Raw genomic sequence first — 18008 nt, forward strand, 5'->3', positions numbered from 1 at the left:
GACTTTTCTTATGCTTTCTGCAGATCCTGTCATCTTCCATTGATCAACCATAAGGCACTGAAGCTTTATTACCATAGTGATTACTTGGGGATTTTATTGCTGTGAATAAACTTCCAGGTAAATTTCTTGGAAATTTACCTGGGAGTTTTATTACCATAGAAATTACTTGGGAATTTTATTGTTGTGAATTTAGTTTGAAATTATTCATTAGAGATTTAAGAAATTATATAATTTTAGAAGTTGCAAAAATTAGTGATTGTATACAAATTAAATAATTTACCTTGCGGATACGATTTTGGATTTTCGAGTGGATTTTGAAGTGATCCTTTTGTTTGGATTTTCAAGTGGTCCTTTTGTTTGGATTTTCTAGTGGTCCTTTTGGATTTTCAAGTGGTATTTTTGTTTGGATTTTCAAGTGGTCCTTTTGTTGAAGATGTCATTTGCTCAAATAGAACATTAAAGTGTATATCAAGGATTGCGAATTAAAAAAGTACATAAGCTTATCCGCTTTTATGTTAGAATGAACAAAATAGTAATTAAAGGGGGCGGCATGCCCCCTTTGAAAACCATTTCAGTCATTCTGTGTTACATCTTCCATTAAGAGATAAGAATTTATGACTTTCCTTATGCTTCCTGCAGATTCCGTCATCTTCTATTGATCTACGGATATCATCATTCTCTTAGTCAAAGTTAGCACTTCCCTTCAACCTATAACATGCAATTTCGGAAACGTCAAATTTCAAAACTCAGTATAGTGCCATTAGCCTGAAGCATGGAATTTCTAAACCAGAATCTTTCTAGAGAAAATGCAAAAATATCTAAAGAATAAAACCAAAAGCTTATTACATTTTTCTACATACACATGGATATTGTTGGCACATGCTCCATCCCCCGAATATATCTTTCCTTCCTTGGCAATCTGCATGTAGGAAGGAACATGATAACCTTTGCTAACTGGGAAAATACAACATTCGTCCAAAATATTATCAATATAAGGAAATAATAAGGCATAGTTGGAATAAGTCTATATCAACTTATGTATGTTACGCAAATCTTATGATTCTGAACCATCAATTCAAGCAAATTGAAGTATAGTTACTTTATCCTACACAGCAGACACCCATATATCTTCACGCAAGCAGTAAAGAGGTACTCAACTCACAGTTGTTTTTTTCTTTCTTTCTTTCTGTTTTTGTAGTGCTATGTCAGAGGCAAAAAAAACTTTCCTGGCCCCCTTGCCGTCGTCATTCTTCCCAGAAGAACGTCAGGGAATCCCCAAAGCAAGATTCCTTAACACAAAGCATTTGAATGATTGATAACACCGAAATAGAGATTTACAAATTCTAGAAAAAAAATTCCAATGTCCATACCCCTGTAAAATTTGTGAGATCCTACATTGAGACCAAATCTGCAAATTTAGTACTCCCTCCGTTTCAATTTATGTGAACCCATTTGACTGAGCACGATATTTAAGAAAGAGTGGAGACTTTTGAAACTTGTGGTTCAAAATAAGTCTTGAATATTTGTGTGGCTGTAAATCATTTCATAAAGTGAATTTGTTTCCAAATTAGGGAAAAGGTCATTTATTTTGACACGAATTAAAAAGGAAATAAGTTCACATAAATTGAAATAGAGAGAGTATTAGTTAATTAATTTCAATAACCTTCACTCACACACAAAGTAAAAAAGAGATTCTTCCTGATTCAGCATATACGTCAGCGAGTCTACAAAATACCCTTAACAGAGCACAACTGTTTGTTGTCCTTGATTGCACAGAAGCACTCCAGGTAGGACTGAGAACAAATGAATGATGAGCATAAACAATGAGGAGAAGGGGAAGCATAGTGAAAGACGACACATTTAGCCTCTGTACTGCAACAATTTTCCTATTATAATCCAGGGGTGTCCAGTCTATAAAATCAGCTTCAGATCAGAAAGGACAACCAATAGATCACAAACTATATGCCATAAAGTTTGAATGCTCCAAAACCACAAAAAGAGAATCATCAGATTGTAAAAAGGTAAAGAACTCAAGAACTATCAAATAGTGCTAAACTTTTAATAATTGTATGATTCATGATATTATGTTAATAGTAATATTATTGGATTTAATTAGCTATTAAGCAAAGTAACTAAGTAGGCTTAAACAATTTCATATAAAATGCTACATAGCATTCTAATAAGAGCACAATTTACAGCACATTGTTGGCTACATGGTTTGGGAATATCTTAAGAAATATAACCACCTTCGCCTCCGCAAGGATAAAACCATGGGACTTCACCATATGGAATCCATAAGTAGAAAAAATACCAAGACTAACTGAATGGAAGCATCGAACTGTAAAAAGTGGAATATTTCAATATCTTTGAAGTAGAAAAATTAAAGGGTCATTCATATCTTCGACATGAATAATAATCAGGCTTTGCGCAGTTAAGTTCACTAACATTCTCTCAGTCTAACATGAACTACATTTTTCTCCAACTCTTCAGCTATACAAACTGTGATCCTATAAAATTGTAAAGCAAGTTCCCGTCTCAGTTCCTCACATGACATTATCTTAAAAGGAAAAGACAGAGCACTATAGGCTCTTATTATACCTTTCATTTCATTTGAGGAAGTTCATAAGCAAGCAAATCAATAATGCATATGCGAATAGTAATCATCTGCTGAAGTTTTAAGCATAGCTAAATTGCGATCATCAAATTGATTAACAGGAGAAGTCACCTATCCAAAAATAAAATAAAAAATTACTCCGCAAGGCTTCCAAACAGTTTGTGTTCCTACATCCATTAGAGCAATTCCCTTTGCTAGCAAATAGCCTCTAACCTGATCACTTCTCTCAAGTTCATTAGTTTTTCCTGTGGGTGATCTTTCCTGTATTGAGCACCAATATCTTTCTCTGCCAACTCATATCTGCTCAATACTCGCTCTTTAAACTGCTGTAACACCACAGAGGTTGAATCAGCAGCGAACAATCCCAGGACACTCAAAACTGTCTTTACTTCCTTGAATTTCTAAGACCCCTTGAACCCCAAGTTAAAATTGCAAATTTGTGATCTTAGATAACATTGAAGAGAGCACAGGAAAAGAAACATTTGTAGTTGCTTACATCCCTAAACACTAAACTCTTACTATCTCACCATTTAGCCTAACAAATGAAACCACGTACATGCAAACAAACCAACTAACAAAAGCAGGGGAAGGAAGTACAGAAAAAAGAATTCACCAAATCTCACGATAAAAGTTAGACTGCAATAGAAATCACTCAGAGATTAAGCCCCCCCCTCCCCCCCCCCCCCCCCCCCCCCCAAAAAAAAAAAAAAATTAAGCACAGAAGGCGGAGCATATAGAATATAGAACCAACCATGAAAAATGCAGAACATGGACGAAAAAGAACGATGAAGCAACTTAACTTCCGAAATTGCCATCGCATTCACAGTGAAAGGACTCAGACGGACATTTAGAGAATTATCTCTCAGAACTCCAAAACATCCTATTGCATTTTGAGACTTTCCAATTGTCAGGTCCAATTCTGAAATAAGATAAACGTGTAATTGAATTTTCAAAACCCAATTTCAAACATAGGGTTAAAAACCTCAATGAAAATATGAAGCAAGAAAAAGTTACTTACATAAAACAGTTCAGGCGGAAAGATGTATAGCGAACTGACCACGAACAAAGATAAGAAGAGTAGAAAGAGAAGCAACAAAAGAAAAAGGAAAATCCTAAAGGAGCAACAAGAAGTAAGAGAAAAAAATATATAGCTCAAGTGGTGAGTGGTGACACGAATAGAACACGTGTGTTTCATTTGAAGCCGAAGGGATTGTTAACTCAATTAGTTGTATTGTTGGAAGTCATCTGAAATTCCCAAAATGCCCCAGTTCGTCCACCCTAAAGTGTCATTTCTAATATATAGTAAAGTAAAATTTAAGAGTTTCAAAGGATACATATTCTAAAAAAACTCTTTTTTGATCAAATAAATATTTTCAATTAAAATAATTATCCTTTTTAATTTCATAAAAAGTAAATACATTATAATTTTAATTTATCTATTTTAATATACTTAATTACGGATATACCTCACATGAGATGTAAGCGTATGATTTTCTTAATTTATTAAAAAAATAAAAATTTAAATGCATAAGGTGTATTTAAAATTAAATCATATTATAAAAACGTTTAGTATCATTAACACAAAAAAATATAGAAAGAAATGAATATTTTTACCTCTTTGATTTCATAGATGACAGAGAATAATGTGGTACTTGTTGTACCACAGAGGGCAAAAACAACAAGAATCTGCAGTTTATTAGGAACAACTACCGATCAAGAAGATAACTAGCACGTATACACATCTTCTAGGAGTTAAAACGTGCTACCAAGGTTGGGTAATGGTGTTTACTATATATAGTTGAGGGGTCTATATCTATATCCAGATATTTGTTGTAGTCAACCAGAGAACATTCCTATAATTAATAGGGAATATACTAAATCAAATATAAACAGATAAATTAAATTTAAAAAAACTATTGTAGTCAAGCAAATATGGAGCAATTAAATTAAGAATTAAAATGACAAATTTAAAATGGGTTAATAAATTAAGAATTAAATAATATCTATGACAAATTAGATATGGATAAATAAAATAAAAATAATTAATCCTCTCTGATAGACTATGTAATAGTCTATGTAAATATTGTAAATATTCTCTTCCTTATGTATAGTAATTAGGTCCTATAATTTAGCCTAGTATCACTCTGATAGTGAGATACCTACTTTGTATATAATGACTTTCATACATCAATACAATCACGGATTGATTTCCTATATGGTATCAGACTAGGTTTCTCCGAAAAACCCTAGCATCCTAAACCCTAGCCGTCCACCTCTCTCTTCTCTCCTAACCCTAGCCGTAGCCGCCACCCCTTTCCTCCTCCCTCTTCTCTCTTCAATGGCTGACAACAAAAATTTCCATTCTGCTTTAACCGTCACGAATGTGAAATCTTTAATCCCAATCACTCTAGACATGGAAATCGGCCATTATCACGAATGGGTGACACTATTCAAAGTTCTAGCCCGCGTCCACTCCGTACTTGAACACATCATACCACCAACTGACACCACTGAACTCACCGCGTACAACGCAACAAAGACGGCTAACCATCCGCTCTGGAAACGGCTAGATGCGGTGGTCCTTCAATGGATATACGCTACCGTATCCCATGATATTCTTACCTCTATTCTTGTGGCGGATGATGTTGGAGAGAAGGCTTCGAATCGAGTTGCTCAACTTTTCCAAGCCTTCTCTGCAACATCATCCGCCACGAGAATAGAGGTAAGAATATCATGGGATACGGTAGCGTATATCCTTTGAAGGACCACCGCATCTAGCCGTTTCCAGAGCGGAAGGTTAGCCGCCTTTGCACTCAAGGGCAGCGTACCTTGAAACTGAATTCACCACCACAAAAATGGCCGACTTCGGCTCGGTTATGACCTATTATAATAGGCTCAAGTCTCTCGCGGATCAGCTTGCCAACGTGGGGTCGCCGGTGTCCGACCAACGTATGGTCTTGCGCCTCCTTGCAGGCTTACCGGAGACATATGCACACTTTGTCACCACCATCCAGCAGAAGGATGTGCTGCCCTCTTTCTCTGAAGTGTGCTCCAGACTCAAGCTCGAAGACGCAGCAGCCAAGGAACGTGCCCGCGATTCCAGTCCCGCGGCTCTACTTGTTGATAATGATACTCCCTCCCCGCCACTTGGCGGCAACAATAATTCAACTAACCGTCGTGATAATAATCGTGGCAGGAATTCTAACAGGAACAAGGGAAAGGGGAACAACAACAACAACAACCGCGGGAAATCCGGCCGCGGCGGCGGCGGACACACCAGCAATGGCCAGTGGCCGACGGGACAGCCACCCACAAGGGGCTACTACTGGCTTGCCTGGCCGCCCCAGCAGTGGCCAATGCCCCCCTGCCCGTATCCGACAAGACAGTGGCAGCAGCGTCCCACCACACCGCGGCCCGGCAGCGGCATTCTCGGTGCGGGTCCACGACATTAGCAGGCCTATTCCATGCATGGTCCGACCTATTCTGGGTACACTCCGACAGATGTGGAGGCAGCCATGCACACTCTGTCCATGCATCAACCGGATGATAATTGGTACATGGACACCGAAGCGACTTCCCACATGACTGCCAACTCAGGTACTCTCACGTCTTATTTTAATTTGAGCAATAATTCTGGAATCATTGTTCGTAATGGTAGCACTATTCCAATTCGAGGCTATGGTCATACATCCCTACCCCCACCTAATCCTCAATTACGTCTCCGAAATGTCTTGCATGCCCCAAAACTCATCAAAAACTTTATTTCTGTTGAGTTTGATCCTCTTGGGTTTTCTGTGAAGGATTTACCGACGGCGAGCCGCCTAATGAGATGTGAGAGCACCGGGGAATTGTATCCTATCATTGCCACAAAATGGACCACTCCACCATCCACCTTCATTGCCGCATCACCTAGCTTGTGGCATTCCCAACTCGGCCATCCGGGAAATGCTATCCTTAGTTCTCTTCGTAGTAATGCCTTAATTGAATGTAATAGGGCCCGAACTTCTTTTTGTACCTCTTGTCCTTTGGGGAAATATGTTAAATTTCCATTTTATGATTCATTGTCATTTACTACTATGCCATTTGATATCATTCATAGTGATTTATGGACCTCTCCTGTTTTAAGTTCTAATGGGCACCGCTATTATGTTTTCTTTCTTGATGATTATAGTAATTTTCTTTGGACTTTTCCAATCTCTACCAAGTCCCAAGTCTATTCCACTTTTCTATCTTTTAAGGCATTAATACAGACTCAATTCGAAAGAGACATTAAAAACATTCAATGTGATAATGGGCGGGAGTTCACCAATGGGCATTTTCAATCTTTTTGCGCCTCAAATGGTTTAAATTTCCGATTTTCTTGTCCCCATACCTCTCCTCAAAACGGAAAAGCGGAAAGAAAAATTAAATCCATTAACAACATAGTGCGCACTCTTCTTGTCCACTCTTCCATGCCCCCCTCTTTTTGGCATCATGCTCTCCAAATGACCATATACCTCCTTAATGTACTTCCCACCAAAGTCCTTGGGTATAAATGACCAACGCAAGTTCTCTATCAACGAACCCCCTCCTATTCTCATCTCCGGGTTTTTGGGTGTCTATGCTATCCACTTTTCCCATCTACAACTATTCATAAGTTACAAGCAAGATCCACCCCGTGTGTATTTTTGGGCTATCCGTTGAATCATAGAGGATATAAAGTTATGATTTATCCACCAACAAAATCATCATCTCAAGGCATGTCATCTTTGAGGAAACTCAATTTCCCTTCTCCAAATTGCACTCACCAACCCCAACTTATGATTTTTTAGACCATGGGATTTCTCCATATACCCTGCATTTTCTATCACAGCCTCCTCCACCCGTCGTTCCCTCGGTCCAACCCCTCCCCCCCACTGCCGAACAACCCCTCCCCCCCACTGCTCCACCCGTGACTGCCCAGCAGCCCTCTCCCCCACTGCCCAGCGGTCCAACCCCACGGTCACTGCCCCACAGCCCCTACCCCCCACTGCCCCACCCGTGACTGCCCAGCAGCCCACCCGCATGGTCATTAGAAGCCAACATGGGATTTTTAAGCCCAAACAACCGTTCAACTTAAATACTTCTAGCACTCCTTCCATCTCGCCTATCCCACGAAATCCTGTCAGTGCTCTAAATGACCACAATTGGAAAGCTGCCATGGTTGATGAATATAATGCTCTAATTAATAATAAGCGGTGGGAGTTGGTTCCACGTCCCACTGATGTGAATCTTATTCGTTCTATGTGGATTTTTCGTCATAAAAAGAAATCTGATGGTTCTTTTGAGAGGCACAAAGCCCGTCTTATCTGTGATGGCAGGTCTCAACAGGTTGGAGTTGACTGCGACGAGACTTTCAGTCCGGTTGTCAAACCGGCTACTATTCGCGCTGTCTTGAGCATTGCACTTGCACACTCTTGGCCCATTCATCAGTTGGACGTCAAGAATGCTTTCCTAAACGGTAATCTTAATGAGATTGTTTATATGCATCAGCCTATTGGGTTTAAGGATCCAAAGCATCCACATCATGTCTGTCTCTTGAAGAAATCGTTGTACGGACTTAAGCAAGCTCCCCGTGCATGGTTCCAACGCTTTGCAGACTATGTCTCCACTATTGGTTTTTCACATAGCCGATCTGATCACTCTCTCTTTATTTATTGTCGAGGTTCTGAAATTGCTTACATTATGCTATATGTTGATGATATTATTCTCACAGCTTCCTCAGATGCTCTCAGAAAATCCATCATGTCTCTGCTTAGTGCCGAATTTGCTATGATGGATTTGAGCCCTCTAAGCTATTTTCTGGGTATCGCTATTACCCGGACTTCACACGGCATGTTTCTCTCTCAGAAAAATTATGCAGCAGATATTATAGAGCGTGCGGGCATGATTGCCTGTAAGCCAAGTCAGACACCGGTCGACACCAAAGCCAAACTTGGTGCCACGGCCGGGCCTCCTTGCGATGATCCCACCCAATATCGTAAGTTGGCCGGCGCGTTGCAGTACCTTACATTCACAAGACCAGACATCTCCTATGCGGTTCAACAAGTATGCCTTCACATGCATTGTCACGCCTCGAACTATGGCCTGGACGTAACACGGCACTCGGTGCCTAACTGCCTGTGACCGAGCGAACCACATGGCTTGCTGAATCATCATGATACATAACATAAGCGGAATATAACGTGAATGCATGATGAGCCTTTATAACACGTAGTATGTCATAATACTTAATAAAAATACTTGTTTAAACATGAGTGCGGAAATAACATGAATGAGCCAAAATGGCTATACGACTCCGAATGTCTAACATAACATAACTGACTTGTCTAGTCTATGAAACTTCTATCATGAGTATGACTAGAAGACATACTTACTAGGACAAGGCCCCCAGCATACCTTAGATGCATAACTAATCATAAACCAAAAGTTAACTAAACCCCGAATGAGATGGGGCTCACCAATAAGCTGATACGAATGCTGTCCTACTGAGCAGATGTGTCGTCCTGTATATCAGTACCTGCATCGTGAAATGCAGGCCCCCGGGCAAAAAAAAGGGGACGTCAGCACATTGAATGTACTGGTATGTAAAGCAACTGAAAGAAATAAAATGGGACATGGAATAACATGATAAGAACTGAAACCTGGTCATGAACATGAATACATATATATGTATATAAAACATGGTTAAAATATCATAAGTAGGGAGAGCAATAACTTATAACCGATCCATGGTCTGGTGCTTGCGTCCCGCCAGCAGAACACTCAGTCCTTGCCAGGGAACATGAGATTTGATAAAATATGAAAGGATCCAGTCATTATGAGAGATCGTCCGGGACATGGGTGGAGCGATCCTCATCCTACGGTGGCTACGTAGTTTCAGGCTATCTGAAGCCCTCTTCGGTAATTAATGCAACTCCCAAAACATGAACATGTAAAATAGTGGCACTTGCTGCCTGGTATATCATGAATCATAACTTTCTTGTACATGGTTTTCATGAATCATAACTTGCTTGTATAGTTTCATAAGATAACTTGTCATAGTCTTGCAAAACATGTTTTTGGTTCATGAGTAATAACAATAGTTCATAATCATATATATGTAATTGACTTGAAAACATGTTTGTAACTTGCAAAATAAAATCATAAAGTTTCATATGAACATAATGGGAACACATGAGGAAGAATTCATGATTCATGGATTAAGCTAGGGTTCCTAAAAATCGTAATGGAAGATTAGGAATACAACAACGAATATAGATCCAAAATTCATGTACATAAATACGGGCTACCAATATGTTGGGTTTAATGCCCTAAGATTTGAACTTCATGAATATCAAGGAAACGAAGCATGGGAAAGAACATAGAGATTCCCACATGTGGATGGAAGTTCTACATACCTTAGTTGCTCCAAAACTTGAATTAAAGACTTGGATTTTGGAGAAGATTTCCTAAATCTTGTTTCTTGAATCTTGAGATGGGTTTTCTTGAAAACCCTAGATTAGAAATGATGATTTGTTATTTAGATTACAAGGATATATGTTAGAATTGAGTTGGAATAATTAGAGTGGACTTACCTTGGTGTTCTTGATGTTGGAGGAGAGTAGGAGGTCGTTCTAGGGTTTGAAGGAATGAAAAATAATTAGTTGAACTGACATGGATGAATATATACTGTCCTGTGAAATTGCAATTTACGACCTGAACAGTGCTGGTCGTATTTTCAGTTTACGGGTCGTAAACTGCAATACGGGCCGTATTTTGCAATACGGACTACACTGCGTCTCTTCAGTAAAATGGTCATAACTCTTTTCACAGATGTCCGTTTAACCCCCGTAGGATACCGTTGGAAAGGTATTTCAATGTCCTACAACTTTCATCAAGGAAGTTTTCCCAAATTCCAAGCACGTTTGCAAATACGGGCCGTAAAGTAAAATACGGTCCGTATTTAACCATATGACCTCAAAATGTCAAATTCCAGAATGTTCAGAAATTCTTGGTTTCAGTTTACGGGCACTGTTCATGGTCGTAAATTGAAATACGACCACTGTTCATGGGCGTAAACCACCATATCACAACTGAATAGAAAAATTTCAATTCCCACATTCTTTATCTGATGTTCTAAGTCTGGGATCGTGGTCAAAACTTTCGTTAAAGGTACGGGGTGTTACAATATCTCCCCCTTGGGATCATTCGTCCTCGAATGATGGGTCATGGTTAAGGATATGGATGGACATGGCTTGAATACATGGACTTGAAGAAACATGACATGGAACATGGAAAACTGAGATGACATAGTTTCATGAAAACATGAGTGCTAAAACGTGAGACATGAATAGAGAATACATGAACTTGAACGTGAAACGTGAGGCATGAATACATAAGGGACACATGGATACATAAGGGACATTATAACTCTTCTCCAAAATGTCATTAAGCCATCATTAATTCGATACTTGTAATTTTTGCCAGACACACAACATATACCTTGCTTTCCTTAACAACTTTCGTCTCTTACCTCAAATGTCTTTGAAATCTCATTTAGAATCATTAAGTATTAATTCTTACTCGTCAACATATCGTATACTTCATACCATATGTGGTTCCATTCGCGGTACGCTAACGGGGAAATTTTCAAGGTGTAACATTCTCCCCCCTTTTTTGGAGCATTTGTCCTCGAATGTTAAACATTCGGGATTCTACAAAAATTTCGCCAGAGTTTCCACTGTAATATGGCACTATCAACCTGTCACAACAACCCATAATATCATTACCTCACAGGGCTACATCACAATAGCACTATAAATTGGCCACACACGACCAAAAACATGAAAAGAAAGCTTACATACCTCAAAATCTTGGTGCTTCATCATAAATCTCTTCTGCGGGCTGAAACAAGTGCGGGTACTTGGATTTCATATCCTCCTCGGCTTCCCATGTAGCTTCCTCAACTTTCTGACTCCTCCACAGGACTTTTACTGAGGCTACTTCCTTAGTTCTCAACTTGCGAACTTGACGATCCAGAATGGCTACGGGGATCTCCTCATAAGTCAACCCATCCTTAACTGTTATAGTATCAATAGAAATAACTAACGATGGGTCTCCTACACACTTCCTCAACATGGACACATGAATACGGGATGTACAGCAGCCAAGTCTTGTGGCAACTCAAGTTCATAAGCCACTAGACCGACTTTTCGTAGAATCCTGTAAGGTCCAATATATCTGGGACTTAGCTTCCCTTTCTTGCCAAATCTCATAACACCTTTCATGGGTGAGACTTTAAGGAACACCCAATCATCAACTGAAAATTCTAAATCCCTTCGTCTCACATCTGTATAAGACTTCTGGCGACTCTGAGCTGTTTTCAAACGCTACTGTATTAATTTGACTTTCTCCATAGCCTGATAAACCAAATCTGGTCCTAACAACTCTGCTTCACCTACTTCGAACCAACCAATTGGTGATCTGCACCTTCGCCCATACAGAGCTTCAAATGGTGCCATCCCAATACTAGCATGATAATGATAACGTCCAAATCCACCCTATTAATTAGAATGGGCACGGTCGTATGCAAATATATTTTACCCAACTATGAGTCGGGGTCGATCCCACAGGGAATACAATGAAGAAATATACTCGATAAGTGTAACACCTGACTATTAGTCTATATTTCAAGAGAAAAGGAAATATAATAAAAGTTTGATTGTTGGTTGTTCATTAAAGACTGAGAATGATTATAGAATGTAAACAATTGGTAAACGGGACTAAGGTTGTGGTTCCAATAGAGAGTAATGCGTTTGGGTATCAATTCAACTTATTTATTTGCCTAGGTGCATTAAGCCAAAGGTTACGCGATTCTTGCCAAAAGTTTTCCAACCAAATCAGCAAATTTCATCCTAAGCTTTTCCAAGCCCTAGGATGTTTTATAAGAAAGCACCCATGTAGCCTCAACTAGCTTTCCTATTCCTAGCTCAAGCTATTAGATGGATTTAATGACCCACATTGTTGCTATTAACTCTTTTCCTAACCTCTACTTTCTTTTCCAAGCAAAGTAATGGTGTTAAGGCACAAGTAATGTTGTACACCATCACAAGACATTTATGCTTGAAGAGTTAATAGAAAACACCATTAGCATATAAATATAGTATGAATACGAAACCCAATCACATAACTAGCACATTGGATACCACAACCTTAGCTGAAATATTAGCTACTAATATTCATTAAAAGTAAATCAATCAAGTAAAATGTATTCATAAAGCTTACAAAAGTGTTGGATGAAGAAGATGACAAAGCTAAAAGAAATCTCTTAAGTGCTTCAACACCCAACAGTAAATGACTTCACAAGAGTCTATGCCAAAAACTGCAGGATAAAATAAACCAAAACCCTAGTAAATCTATTTATAGCATGTCCAAAACGGGAACAATTTCCAGACAAAATTGCCCCTGCGCATAGGGTGCGATTCGCACCTAGCGTCGCATGTTCGACCCGCGAATCGCGGATTTCACCAGACCATCGCAGGTGTCGCCTCTTCAGATAATTGTTGGGCACCATCCGCGACACAGTCCGCGATTCGCATGTTACACCTGCGACTCGCACATGGTGTCGCAGGTGGTGTCTCCTGTGGTGTCCTCTTTGATCCTCTCTGTCAACAAGTGCTGCACCGTCTGCGATTCGCATGTTACACCTGCGACTCGCAGGTGGTGTCGCAGGTGGTGTCACCTGTGGTGTCTTCTTTGATCCTCTCTGTCAACAAGTGCTGCACCACCTGCGATTCGCGTGTGGTACCTGCGAATCGCAGGTCGTGCCATTGTTCAGTTCTGCTGGGTTTTTGCTTCAGTTTGCTTCGTTTTGCTTCAAGTTGCTTCCGGCACATGTTATTCTACAAATTGACACAAAAACACGAGAAACGACATCAAAAGCACTTGGGGATTTGCAAAAGACTAAGTAATTGGCATCGAATGAGCCGTAATTTCACGACTGATCAACACCCCCAAACTTAAACTTTTGCTTGTCCTCAAGCATTTAAAACAGAACTACCATATATGCCAATTTCTAAGTACTACAATGATGTCACATGGTTGCAACGGCGCCATTTTTGATAACGTCCAAATACACTCCTCAAAGAGAAAGTGTACACGGTCGTATGCAATATATTTACCCAACTATGAGTCGGGGTCGATCCCACAGGGAACAATATGCTAGGCGATTAAGAAAGTAAGGAACTTTCACCAACTACGCTAAAGCCAAACGATAGATAATATTTTGGTTTTTGTTTGAGAAAATTATAACTAATGCGGAAATGTAAACTAACCTAGAAAGCGAGTAAAATGATCAATGGCCACAAGCATGGATAATAGGAGATTACACTCAAGTAACGATCCAACGTATTTTACGATTTTACAACTAAGAGCGGATTTGTGTTGATAGATAATGATATCTAAAATCTCATTGAAAGTCTTCCAACCAAATCAATGAATTTCACTCTAAGCTTTTCCAAGCCTTAGAGTGTGATATTAGGTACAATCAATTTAACCTCAAGTAACTATCCTCTTCCGAGCTCAAGTTATTAGATGAGTTTAATGACTCAAATTCTTGTTAATTAATCTTTCCCAACCTAGATTTCCTCTTCCAAGCTCAATCTAAGTAAATGGGTGAGTCCTAGGGTTAGCTACTCCCTTTGGAAACATTCAAGAATGAGATTAATTAAATCAACAAAGACCCACTTCAATAGCAATAAAAATCATTCAATACATAAGCAAAACAAGAGTTTCAATCCAAACTTTAATCAAGAATAGTTTCACAATCAAGATTCAAGTAATGGAATAAATACTACACACTTAGATATGCAATACAAAACAAGGAATTGAAGAAAGGATTAAGAAATATCTCATTGAAGTGCTTCCAATCTTCTCCTCCAATATTGTAGAAAAACCCTAGCCTCCAAAACTTGCAAAATGACCAAAGATGAAAATGATATGCCCCAAATCTCTCTTTTGTAGCTGCCCTCTATTTTTCCAAGTCCAAAAAATGTCAAAATCTGCCCCCATATTTCTGTTTTTGCAATTCTGCCCGTTTTTGCAAAACTGTCCACTTTTGACAGTTTTGCAAATCTGTCCCGTTTTTGCAAAACTGTCCAGTTTTGACAGTTTTGCAAAATGGTCCAGTTTGGTCTCTTTTTGACTTTCTTTTCACTTGGTTTCTTTCGATCACTCATTTCAGCTACTTGGCTTGTTTTGCTCTATTTTGTTCCATTTTGGTCCATTTTGATCTATTTTGCTCTTTTATGCTCTCCGGGCATCTTTTCCTACAAAACAACATAAAAACACAAAAAGTAACAACAAAAGTGCTTAAGGAGTCACAAAAGCTTAAGGAATTAGCGTCGAATATCGCGTAATTTCACGACTCATCAACACCCCCAACTTAAAGTCTTTGCTTGTCCTCAAGCAAACTAAAACAAAAATCTCAATGAGGATCCATTTTAAGCACAAAAACATGACTTTGGTTGGTACCAACAATTAGGCTACAAGCATGTGAAGCTTCAACCAAATAACTCCCTCATTCAAAATACAATTTCAAGAATGCAATAGAGATATAAAACTATCAAGCAACAACACTCAAGTCTCAATAAGTGACTCAAAACTACTAGCTTACTAGATATGCTCAGTTGACTTAACTTTGGATTTTTCAACATCACCAATCTATCGTAATCCATATGCCCTCACAAGAAAGAAAGTCCCAAAATCACTGTATTCACAACAACAACACAAGGGACAATTACACAAAGTCACTCACACTCAACAAAAAAAATTCTAGTGCTAACAAATACCACCCCCAAACTTATGCGTTTTAGCCTATTGTAGCGTGTTCGATTTGCTTAGGGAGATAGGGTGCTAAAAGGTGGATAAACAAGGGTAAAAGGAATGGGGCTTGTCACATGGTTGTAATGAAAGAAAGTAAAAACAAAGTTACGGCTCAAAAATGGGTTAACTAGGATATCAATGCAATGGGTAGGAGTTTTTTTAGGTTTAGTGGCGGTCCAAGGAGAGCCTAATATCCTTTTTCAAACAAGTGTAGTTCAGTATTTCGCCTTGAGATACTTTCCGGGCACATGGCACATGGATTACTTTGCTAACTTCTAACTACTCCTCAACCCATCATTCTAGATTTGCAAAACATTTGTGTGTCACCAAATGAGTCATGTTAGTGTTATTCCCCCCTTCTGAGTACATATGCAAGAATTTTGGGAGGGGTGTTATCAAAATACGACGGAAAGGCGAAACAAGAAAAATTTATAAACTGATCAACCATCACTATTATACTTGGCAATGACAAAGTACAAGTGTACAAACTTAAACATGAGCTATCCTAAAACAATAAAAACAAACATATGCCGCATGAGTTGTCCTACCCCCAACAAAAGGAAGATGCAGTGTCCCCAATGCATCAAATGTAGTACAAGGGATGAGTAACTCACGATGGACGCCTGGCGTCCGATGGTGTCTGATCAGCAGGGAGGACCTCCAACGGATGTACGATCAATGGGAGCGGTGCATCATCACCCTCCTGCCCGGGTGTTAGTATCTCAGGCCCCACAGACGGGGGCAATGGTGTATCAGCTGGAGGAGCGGTGGATGAACTGGCCTCACCCGCCCTCGGGGGTCGAGATGCCACCCTGGATTTCCTGCTTGCCTCTAGGGACTACTGCATCGCCACATATGTGTCAATCTCATCCTCAGCGATACCAGCAGCCCGGGCGGAAGTACGTGCCTCCTCAACAACTGGGTCAACCTTCAGCTCCTCATCAAACTCTTCATCACTTTCTTCTTCCTCAGTGTCTTCTTCCTCCCCAGTTGGCTCCACCACTCCTTTTCCCGAAGGCATGGCAGGCGCTGTGGGCCCAGTGGGGAATAAGGAGGCACCGGAAGGTAGAATGGGTGCACTGAGCTCAATGTCGGGGACCTGTAATACTCGAATGTCCTCCTTAACCTTAGCTAGGTCCGCCCGAATGGCCGAAAGGCCGCCTACACTGCCCCCCTCAATCTGCTCCAACCGACGAACAATGCGGCGAACATGCTCCTTAATTTTGTCCTGCTCCGCCCTAATATGTGTGATTGCCTGAGTGTAGGGTGCCATGGCTGCCTCAATAGCCTCTTTCACAAAATTGGGAAGCCTCTAAACCAACCAATTAACTTTAGCATCTGCTGCCCGGAGTACTCGCATACCGTCGGTAGACACTCCACGGGCTGCTGTGGTGGATGGCGGAACTGTGTCAGTGGGAACTGAAGTGGAAGAACTTGGAGGGTCAGACCTCGGTACTTGAGGGGCAGTAGTGGGAGCTGTCTCCTCACCATCGGTGGCCAAGTCTTCAGGCTCAAGAATATGAGCATCAAGTGTTGTTCCCGAAGCTCTCGGCTCTGTGCTCACCCGCTTTCTCTTCCTAGTCCCCGGTTCTAATTTGGTGTAATCAATCATTTGATCAGCCGTTAAATTCCTGTCCACTCGAGGAATATCACGAACCTCTTTCCGGCGGCACAATGTAGTGATCAAACAAGGAAAAGGGAGTGATGTGTTCTTTTGAGTGGACCGATTCTTGATCTCGTCTCGGATAATTACCCCCACATCGACAAGGTACCCGGACATGAGTGAAGCAATGAGAATACACTTGTCAATAGGTATGTCAGTGCTATGCTTGGACGGACTCACCCGCGATGATACTAAGGATAACCAAAATTTGGCTTCGCGGTTGAAAGTGTTCTTCTCAATCGGGACAGATGGATCCAGCCATGGTGGAGTCCCTGTGGCAATCACTGAAGCTACCCACTCGCGTTGCTCCTCCGGGTTTTCCATCTTCAATTCATATTCAGAACTAACCGGAGGCCAACCTTCAACAGGGTCTGTTTCGCTGCGTTGCTCATATAAGATCGATGTTATGGTATCGGCAGCACAATCAATCTCCTTTCCCCGAACCGGAACCCAACAGAGGTGCTCCAAGTTTTTCTTTGGTGTGCGGCACGTCCTCTTTGCATTTAATGTGGCTGCATAAGCTGCATAGAATTCCATTACCAGGGCCGGGCAGTATTCAGCAGGCTGCATGAAGTAGGTCCATCGCAAGGCCTCAAGCTTGCGAATGATGCCCGGGCATTGATCTTGCAGCCCCTGTAGAGTGACCCTCTTTTCGACAATGAGGCCCCGGACTGGATTCCCCTCAGACTTAATTGTATTCCAAGTCTTATACAGCTCCCTGGATCCAGGCACGGTGAATTGTTGCTCCATTGCCTCTCTTCGCTGACCTCTAGTGACGGCATCCTCGGGCTCAGGAGAGGAAGCCCCATGGGTCCCCTCTTCAGACTGGGGGACGGGATCAGCCGGTGC

At 40.5% G+C, this 18008-nt stretch overlaps 1 long non-coding RNA gene across 6 annotated transcripts; it reads right to left on the bottom strand.

The window, feature by feature from the left end:
* Positions 1-439: 439 nt before the first annotated feature.
* Positions 440-3290, bottom strand: LOC132626157 (uncharacterized). Of its 6 annotated transcripts, none has more exons than XR_009577145.1 (3): positions 1371-3290; positions 847-1289; positions 440-708 (listed from the first exon to the last, which is right to left on the bottom strand). It is a non-coding gene; the product is annotated as an uncharacterized LOC132626157 (long non-coding RNA). The 6 variants fall into 6 exon arrangements; XR_009577144.1 differs by having other exon boundaries at positions 847-954; positions 1163-3290; XR_009577146.1 differs by having other exon boundaries at positions 861-919; positions 1163-3289.
* Positions 3291-18008: the final 14718 nt, after the last annotated feature.

Source organism: Lycium barbarum, chromosome 2 (assembly GCF_019175385.1).
Source record: "Lycium barbarum isolate Lr01 chromosome 2, ASM1917538v2, whole genome shotgun sequence".
NCBI lineage: Eukaryota > Viridiplantae > Streptophyta > Magnoliopsida > Solanales > Solanaceae > Lycium > Lycium barbarum.